Genomic DNA, 8,016 nt, shown 5'->3' on the forward strand with positions numbered 1-8,016 from the left:
AAAGGAGAAATGGGGTGACCTGCAGCACAGACTGGCTTGAGCATTTTAGCAATACAGCTCCAGAAAACATGCAGCCACCCAAAAAATAAACTTGTTCAATAACTTCTGAAATGAAATCAATCTGGGATGACCCCAAATGACTTTTTGCAGCTTGCTCAAGCAGTAGCTCAGCCCTTCTCTGAACTGTTCTCTCTTCTCCCTGCCTTTTACTTCCCAGTTGCTCCTTCTTTTTCCCCAGTGAGTTCCCAGCCCATTCCTGTCTCCATCACACTGTTGCGTTCCTTGGTGCCCCTCACCATGAGGAAGGCTGAGCCCCAGGCTAAGGGACTCATCCTGTCACTGGCTGAGGAGCAGCAATGTCTCAGAGGTCCGGTGGGATTTTAGTGTCATTCAGAGCTGCTCTCCAGCCCCCAGCTCTCCTCACTGCTGAGTTCCCGCTCCTTTTTCCTCGTCCTTGCAGCAGGATGAGCTCTGTGAATCACCTGGAGCCTCCCCACTCTTCCCAGCCCACGCACCCACCTCAGCTAGGCTGAAGCTGCAGCTTCTCTGTCTCCTCTGGCACACCAGTGCAGTCCCCTGTGCGGGGAGCCCCAGCCCCAGAGCACAGCACTCAGCAGTGCAGTCGGGGCTGGAGCAGCTGCCCTGCAGCCCTGGCTTGGCTCTTTGTGGCAGGGAATGCTCCTTGTTTGCAGCTGTCCCTGCAGGATGGCCCCAGGGCAGAGCCCAGCCAGGCTCCCACTGCAGCCCCTGAAGCTTGGGGCAGACAGTGGTCCCAGAGCTGAGGTTCCCGGGGAGCTCCCGGAGCTGTGCCTCGCACTCTGTTGCCGTGTCACCGTGCAGGCTGGCTTGTACGGGGTGAATGTACCAGCCCTGCTTTGACTGACAGGGGCCGGGCCCATCACATCTCTCCCAAGGCTGCAGGCATTGCCAAGGGCCAGAATCTGAAGGGGCACAGAGATCAGAGCAGTGAAATCATCCAGACTGGGTTTTCAAAGGCCCTTTAGAAGGAAGGGCTTGAGAATAAATGTGCTCTGTTTGCCACATAAACATCGGGGTGAGTGGTCTCTTTGGCTCCAACCCACTTTCCTCCCCGAGCCAACATTACCCACTCCCTCACACGTCCCCCCCGTGCCTTCCCACTGCCTTGTCCTGTCAGGACTCCCACAGCCCCTCATCCCTTCATGGCCCCGTCCCCTCAGGGTCTCCCCAGCCCGGCCAGCCTGCCCGGCAGCAGCGCCACAGCCCCACAGGAGCTCCAGAGGAGCCCCACCAAGAGGCACCTGGGAGCCCTCAGCAATCCAGCCAGCAACACACGGGCAGGAGGACACGGATGGCGCTTCCTGCCTGGGACAGGGCTTGTGGCCATCTCCAGGCACTGCTCTCACAGAGATCCCCACAGCTCCAGCCCCTGCCCATCTGCCCTGTGGGCAGCACAAAGGCTTCATCAGAGCCACCAAAGGCCAAGGGGCTTCTGGCCATTTTCCCTGCAACCCTGCATGCCTTGGCAGCTTGCTGAGCCCAGGAACCCTTTTCTCCCTCTTCCCCTAGGCCCTGCAGAGCCTGGGCAGCCAAAGAAAGATCCTGGGAGTCTGACTATAGCAACACGTCCTATATTTATACGCTAAAGAAAAACAAAAATAAAGAAAAGAACAATCTTAAAGAAATGAAACATTCCTGCTGGCTGGGGTGGCCCCAGCAGACAGAGCCTCTGCAATCAGCTCTCTGCAGAGCTCCAGCAGCGCAGCCAGCTGAGCCCCGACAGACGAGGCCGTCTCCTCCATGCCCTGCAGAGCCGATCACGCAGGTTGTCAAAGGTGGAATATGGAGCACTCTCTGCTTCCTGGAGGATATACAATGCTTGAACTGTCAGGCTTGCCACGGTGACACTGTTGTCATTTTCCAAGCCTTCAAGGGCTGAAAGAGAGAGGAACAGAGCCATGGTCAGTTCCCACATCTGAGGGGACCCGAGGGGACTCTGTGCCAGGGCCATCCCAGCTGGCTCTGGCCATGGCCAGCAGGGAGCAGGGACCAGCTGGATCAGCCCGAAGCTGCTGGCCACGAATCCCCCAGGTGCCCTGAAAGCTCTGTGTGCTCTGCCCACGCCGGCCCTGGTCCGCACAGGGAGCAGAGCCCTCCACAGCCGGGGCAGGGCTCGCAGCTCCCCTGGCAGCCCCCGCTGGCAGCCCGCTGCCCTCACTCACCCTCAGAGAGGAGCTGGAGCTCTTCCTTCCTCCCCCTCAGGTGCCGCCCGGCCGTCCCTGGGAACACAGAGCCTGTCAGGCCCAGGGCACAGCTCCCTGCCAGCGGCGCCGCCAGCCCTGTGCCCACACGCCCTCCTGGCCCGGCTCGTGGCTCACCCATGAACCTGACGGCCGCCTCTCGCAGGGGCTCCTGTGGGCTCTGCAGGTAGGGCAGGGCCCGGCGCAGGTGCTCGGCCACGCTGCTGCTGTCCTCTGCCAGCTGGAGAGAGCGACAGGAGGGAAGGGTTGGCCCCGCAGCCCCCCGGGCCGGGGCTCCATGGGCACCCGGCTGGGGCCGCAGGAGCCTGGAGCAGAGCCCGCGCGGCCTCGGGCTGCAGCAGCGGGCAGGGGCACAGCTGCCAGCCCGCACACCGAGCACCGCGCTCAGGGGCTGCTCCAGGCTGGGGCTGCGGCTTCCCGGCCCTCCTTACCAGGCACTCGGGGAACTGCCACAGCTTCTGGTTCTGAACCATCTGTCCAAGATCCCTCCTCTTCAGGAACTCGGCCGCACAGAGCAGCGTTTCCTGAGAAGCCTGGAGAGCAGCAGAGACGCGGAGATGGCCCCAGAGCCCAGGGTGCAGGACCCCGTCCCTGTGCCAAGGCCAGCAGGAGCTGCAGCCTGCGAGGCGCCAGGGCAGGGCCAGCCCAGCCCCTGCCAGGGGCCAGCGGCAGCTGCCGAGTCCTCACCTCTGCCACTCGCTGGTTCTCATCATGGCAGTGCATGGAGAGTGGCAGCAGGCTCTGGCGCACGTGTGCCTTCATGACCTTTCTCTCCTCTTCCGGAAAAAAATCCAGCATCTCCTTGAAGACAAACAGGGAGCACAACTGCACCTGGCTGTCCTCCTGTAGGAAAGGAAGGAAGAAAGACCTCATCATCAGCTGCTTCAGGCCCACCTGGGCACAGCCTGTGAGTGCACAGGGCACAAAGTGTGCGGGCAGCACCCGCTGGCCGTGGCTGGAGGCACAGACCCTTACATTGTCAAAGAGTGGCAGGAGTGCCTCAGCCAGCTGCAGGGCGATGGTGCTGGTTATTGGGGCACCATTGCAGAAAAATAAAGCTCTGAGGAGAACCGTGGTCATCCTGAGCATGGTGCTGTCATCTTCCTTCAGGAGTTCCACGAGCCTCTCATGCAGGCTCCACATCCTTATGGCCATCTATTTGTGGAACACAAGTGTGTGAAACACCATCCTGCTGCCACAGGGCCCAGGGGCCACAGGCCTGTGCCAAAGCCCTGGGGCAGCTGCAGCAGGAGGCAGGAGAGCTGGCAGCAGCTGCCCCAGTGCCCCAAGGCCAGCCAAGCCCCAGGGACTGCCTTCCCCAGCCCCACGCTGGCAGCACGGCTTCAGCCCCTGCGCTCTTCTCACCGAGACACTGGTGGTGCCGAGCGCCACGAGGCCTCGGAGTGCCAAGCGACGCCTCCCCCTGCACTCGCCCTGCAGGTGCTTGGACAGGAACTGCAGGACGCTGTCCCGGCACTCACTCACGTTCAGGTGCTCCAGGATCTGAAAGGCACAGGCCGGTGACGGGGGAGCGGCCGGCGGGAGCCCAGAACCGCCCAGGGCCGGGCCCAGGCAGCAGCACAGGGCGCGGGCTCCGTCCCAGGCACTGCGGCCAAGAGAGGGCAGAGAGCCGGGAGGCAGCTCAGCGAGGCAGCGCCGGCCTTCAGGCTCACCTCCACAAGGAACGCCAGGGTGGCCAAATCCCGGCACGGCGTGTCCTTGCTGAGCAGCCCGAGCAGGTGGAACGCAATCCTGGAACACACGGCTTCGGATGCGCGGTGCATTTCTCTGACAGGAGGAAACACGAGTCAAAGCCCTCAGCCAGCGGGGGCAAACCTCTCCCAGGACTGCTACACAGAGCTCTGGCCTTTCTCCACCACCCTGCAAGGGGCAGCTGAGCCCTCTGGGAGGTTGCTGCTCTTGGGCACGCTCCTCTCCCAGCCTTTTGCAGCCTCCTTGGCCGTCCCTTGGTGACAAGGCCTTCTGGCCCACGGCCACAGGGACTGTGTGGGGCACCTCGGGCACAGGGCACACATGCCGGGGACAGCTGGGGAGCAGGGGGTCTCACCTGGCCAGCACGCCCACAGCACAGTGGTGGGTGTCAGCACAGAGCAGTGTGTCCCAGCCACGCTTGTCTTCCATGGCCACCACCACATCCTCATAGTGAAGTTGGCAGAGCAGGGCCTTGAGGGTCTGCTCTGCAAAGCTGTGCACAGAGCAAAGCTGAGGTTACACTGGGAGCACTGGCCCCTGCCCTGGGCACATGGCAGGGACAGGAGGACTGGCATGGAGCACCTGCTGGGGCTGGTGGCAAGGCCGTGTTCTTCCTGGCATCCCTTCCAGAAGGTATCGACCTCCTCTGGCACATCCAGAGTGCTGAAGAGCACTTGGAAGAGCAGATGCACAAAGAGGCCGGGGAAATGCACGGTGACTACATGTGGCACACAGGGCAGCTGGAGGATCTTCCACATCACCACGGTTGCCTGCAAAGGACAAAGCCCCCCGAGACAGCGCTCAGTGCCGAGGTGTCCGTGTGGTAGAGCCCGAGCACGGGAGGGAGAGGCCCAGAGAGACACAGGGGGAGCACCGGGCCTGGTGGCCCTGGAGCTGCCCCGAGGCCAGGTTTCAGCCCAGCGCCTGAGGCAGGGAGACGCCGTGGGGGAGGGAGGATGGAGAGCTGCTGGAAAGGTGGCCTTGGGGCCAGCAAAGGCAGAAACTCACAGCCAGGGCAAGGACAGCCGTGTGGTCCCCATCGGAGGTGCACGTGCTGTGCTCTGGCCAGCTCCCCAGCACATCGAGGAGCACGAGCATGGCCGGCTCTGCAGTCCTCAGCGAGCACATGATGCTCTTCCACATGGCCAGAGCAGCTCTGCGGGGTCAGAACTCTGTCTCAGAGGAGTCTGGGACACAGCAGCGTGGCCTGGGCGGCAGCGGGGAGCTGAGCTGCTCTGCCAGCCCTGCCTCTGCCCACTGCCCCTCACTGGCAGCACGCAGGCAGCCCAGCCCTGTGGGCACTGGCCCCTGAGGGGCAGGGGGGAAGCATGGCAGCACGCTGGGGGCTGGCAGGGGCCAGGGCTGGCAGAGGGAGCAGCCAGAGGGCCCTGGAATTCTCTGTGTCAGACACCTGGGACAGGCTGTGCAGGGGGAAGGGCTGCTGAGCCCCAAGCCCTCTGGGCAGGTGGGCCCCGTACCTGTCACACAATGGGGCCACACGCAGGAGAGCCATCACCACGTCAGAGGGCTGTGCCTCTGTCAGATCCAGAAGGGGCCTGTACAGATTGTATTCAGGAAACTCATTGGCCACGAGCCACTGGTGGATGAACCTCACCATGGCCGGCACCTGGAAAAGGCAGGGGAGACTTGGAAAGCTGCCGGAGGAAGGAATGTGCCCAGCTGCCCCAGAGAAGTGCTTCCCTTGCCACCACACTGCCATGGCCTCAAAGGCTCCCAGGGAGCAGCAGGTGTGGCTTGGGAGGCCAAGCAATTGCTGGGAGGAGAATAGCCAGGCCACAGGCTGCTTACTTGCTTTGGGCTGGAAGGACCCTCCTCCACAAGCATATCCAGCAGGGCAGCGCTGGTCTTGGTTTTGAAGATGGGAGAGTAGACTCTGAACACGGTGCCCATGGCGCTGCTCTCTTCCTCCCGAATCCTCTTCATGAATTTGCAAACCATCTGCAGCAGAAGGGCAAGAAGCCCGGGATGCTGCATGGAGTGCTCCGAGCACAGTGCTGGGCTGAGCAGTGCCAGCAGGCCCAGCCCAGGTGGGGATGGCTGCAGGTACCTGCGCTGTTCTGCGGAAGCGGCCACGGGTGCGTTCCTGCTCTCGTGTGCGCTGCACGGCTGCACCTGGCAAAGAGCGAGCGCAGCCCGAGCTGAGGGGCTGCGGGAGAGGCCGGAGAACACAGCCCAGCCCTGCGCTGCCCAGGCAGGGACAGCCCCGCGACGGCCCAGGGCACGGAGCACGGCTGTGGGGTGTCTGCCCGGCCCCTATTCCATCCTGTCCATGGGCATGGCCCCAGGGGATGGCATGGCATGGCATGGCATGGCATGGCATGGCATGGCATGGCATGGCATGGCATGGCATGGCATGGGGCCAAGCTGGCTGCAGGCACCAGCCCTGTGGCCCAGCTCTGCCACTCACCCTTCTGCCGTGGCTGGAACTGCTCCAGCTCTTCAGGCTGCTGTGCTGGGGCAGCTCCAGGGCCTTCTTTCTCCTCCTTCCCCCAGGCCAGCTTGGGCACGCTCGCAGGTCTGTGCTCTACGACACTGCCTGGATTCATGGCTGCTTGCAGAAGGTGAAAAGGAAAAGGTCCGAGTCAGCAAGTGCTGCAGTCGTGCCTTGAGGGCACCTGCAAGAGTGAAGTCTTGGCAAGGCTACAGGACAGCAAGTCCTGCACTCTGGTCCTGGGGGCTCCAGCCACAAGGAAAGGAGACTCCTGACAAGGACAGTGAAAAGCAAATGCCACAGTCTGCCCTCGAGGGCAGCTGCAGAAGAGATGCCTCGGGAAGGCCAGGGGTCACCAAGTGCTCTGGTCTGGCCACGAGCTCACCTGCAGGAGTAATACCTCAGGAAAGCTCTGGGTCAGCAAGGAACGAGTGTCTGTGCAGGGCTCCTCACAGCACCGCTCTCTCGCGTCCTCTCTCGTCGTGTGCACCGAGCACTGTGGGGTGTAACTGTAACTTGTAACTGCCAACACCTCTGCCAGAGCGTGTCACCAAGGGCCCTTGGAATCCCTGTCCCGTTCCATTCCACGGTGACCATGCTGCACCGTGTCACCAAGGGCCCTTGGAATCCCTGTCCCGTTCCATTCCACGGTGACCATGCTGCACCGTGTCACCAAGGGCCCTTGGATCCCCTGTCCCGTTCCATTCCACGGTGACCATGCTGCACCGTGTCACAAAGGGCCCTTGCACGCACTGCCACCTGCCCTGGGGCCACCCCCAGCCCCCCAGAGTGGCCCAGGGTGGAAGGAATGCCTTGCCCCAGGTGTGTCAGACAGCCCAACAGGATCTTTAGGAAGGGCTCAGCCCATCAGCAAACGCTGCCCTGCTCTGCGGGCTCAGAGCAGCAGGAGCCCCCGCAGCTGCCGACGCAGCCGCGGCGGGAAGGGCACGGGGCCTCCACAGAAGCTGGCACGGCCTCCTCGGGACACGTCCCACATGGTGGCCATCCTGAGCACGGCCGTGGGACACAGACCGGGAACGTGTGGGCCAGGGCAGGAATGCTGCTCTGAGCCCTGGGGCCCGGGCAGCGCTGACAGCAGCAGGTGAGGCACAGTCCCTGCCCAAGCAGAGTTCCCCCTGTCAATCATGGTAACACCTCACCCTTCTTTTCTGTATAAAATTCTGTGTATTGTTCTCTGTCACCCATCTGCAAGGGCCCTTTGCAAACATGGGGACAGAGGACAGTGTGCATCTAATTTACACTGGAGCTGCAGCATTCCCCTCCAGGAACTGTTAGGGGAGAACTCAGGCCACAGGCATAATGATTCTTGGTTACAAATTCAACTTATGTCTAAGAGCAGAAAGTTATTTAACCCTGAGCCCATTTAACCCTTACAGAAAAACCCAATTTTAAAAAACAACTTTTCAGCACTTGATCCTTCAGTGAAAAACCCAACTCCCACAAAACAGCCTGTAAACAGAAAAACTGTTTGTAAACTTGAGAAATAATTTGTAAACAAATCAAATCCTTCTATGAATTGTCCATTAGGCAGGTGATCATTTGTAATGCTGTCTGTGGTTTCCAGTGTCCATATTTTAGGCAGCTGTATCG

This window comes from Lonchura striata, chromosome 31 (genome assembly GCF_050655825.1).
Source record: "Lonchura striata isolate lonStrDom1 chromosome 31, ASM5065582v1, whole genome shotgun sequence".
Lineage (NCBI taxonomy): Eukaryota > Metazoa > Chordata > Aves > Passeriformes > Estrildidae > Lonchura > Lonchura striata.